Here is a 1,777-nt window from a genome sequence, read left to right as displayed (position 1 = left end):
TTCTTGATTTTAAACCATGTAGTGCCCCCTTGTTCTGTTTGAACGACAGCCTCCTGGTCAAGGTACAGATTCCTCATGAGTACAATCAAGTGCTTGGGAATTCCCAATCTTCTCAAGAAGAAGTGTCTTCTTGAGAAGAAGAAGAATGGGAAAAAAAACTGTAAGTTCCTTCAAATGGTATGTGTTTTGACATTTTGTTTTCATTTATTACTTTTTTTTCATGTGCTACTCTGCTGAACTTTTTGTAGTTTTCCATAAATACTTTGCATTTTCAGGGGCAACTCTATATGCATTTCCCTTTTGAGCAGGAACTATATATATTTCTTTCTTTCTTTTCAAAATCCAGGGCCTATGGAAGTATGTCGATATGTTGAAATTTGTTTCCACATATTCACAGATGCCAGAATAAACACCCTTAAACTGTAGTTTCAGAAAAATATTGTATATGCTTACAGTATTAGACATATCATTTACTTTTTCATCTAGTTTAATTATATAGCTACACTTCATTTAAGAACTATCTCATTATCTGACATTTCACATTCACAACAATGGTAATAATTCTAAAATCCTACTATTTTGCACATTAACAATGTATGTCTGACAGTAACAAATGCTGAGGTGCTAGTAATGTTGCCCATGATGGTTAAAATTATGTGACAACTTGGCTGGATCATAAGTTTCAGTAGTTTGCAAGTTATGTAATGGTATAATTGGGCAATTATGTAATGATGCAATTTGACAGTTATGTAATCATGTATCTATCCTCCATTTTATGATCTGATGTGATCATCCTCAATTTTTGCATAATGTTTATTTTTGTATAATGAGCTGTTTTTGGAACCTACCCTGTTGATAAGTGAGGAACAGCTGTACTCATTATCTAAATTTTGGAATGGATCTCATTCACTAAAATGAACTTCCTCACTTGCCCCATTATTTATTTGTTCATGCCTCTATTCTTAACCATATCATATAGACATCACATTATTGCTTATAGGTGTACCAAATAAGTGTTCCTGGAGTTCAAGCTCTGTATTTTAGCTATTTTGTATTACTAGCATCAAACAAGTTCCCCATCCATCATATGAGTGCAATATATTTCTATTGAACTGGAACAAATATTTGCTAACATTTTTTTATTTTTTCTGTAGTAGAAGTCAAACTAACAGTGTCCATATGCCATTACACTAATTTCTCCTAATTATCAAGACATCTCCATGTAATAGATTGGAAAACTAAGAAGTAGAGAGCTTTAAATGTATAAGTATACTGGCAATCAGAGGCAGATTGTGAATTCAAACCCAGGCCTATCTAGCTACCAAGTCTGTTTAGTAAAACATAGCAGAACACACACTAATTCTTTATTCATTGGGCCACTTAATCACTGCGGTGGGTTGGCACTTAAAAAGTTTGTTTTTCTTCCAAATAATCTAATTCTTAATGAACATTTTCAAACTTGGGAGTAAATCTTATATATTATCAGTATGATTTACTCTATGCCCATTCTTTAAACTGAAGTATGAAGCCCAAGAGTTTCCTCATTTCTAAAGCAGTAGGAAACAAGCTAGGACACAGAGCAGAAGGAAGTAGTTGCAAGAACTTGAGAAAGATCAGGTCAGAGGACTCCCCATAAATCCAATAACCAAACCCCAACCCCCCCCCCCCAACCTGGAGTCGATTCTGACCCACAGCGCCCCCAGAGGACAGAGTGGAACTGCCCCACAGGGTTTCCAAAGCTGTCGGTAAGACAGAGATTCTCAAGGTGGGGGCCCCG

The sequence above is a fragment of the Orycteropus afer genome, unplaced genomic scaffold (assembly GCF_000298275.1).
Source record: "Orycteropus afer afer isolate SDZICR_OR568_19922 unplaced genomic scaffold, OryAfe1.0 scaffold00812, whole genome shotgun sequence".
Lineage (NCBI taxonomy): Eukaryota > Metazoa > Chordata > Mammalia > Tubulidentata > Orycteropodidae > Orycteropus > Orycteropus afer.
This window is presented reverse-complemented; position numbering follows the sequence as displayed.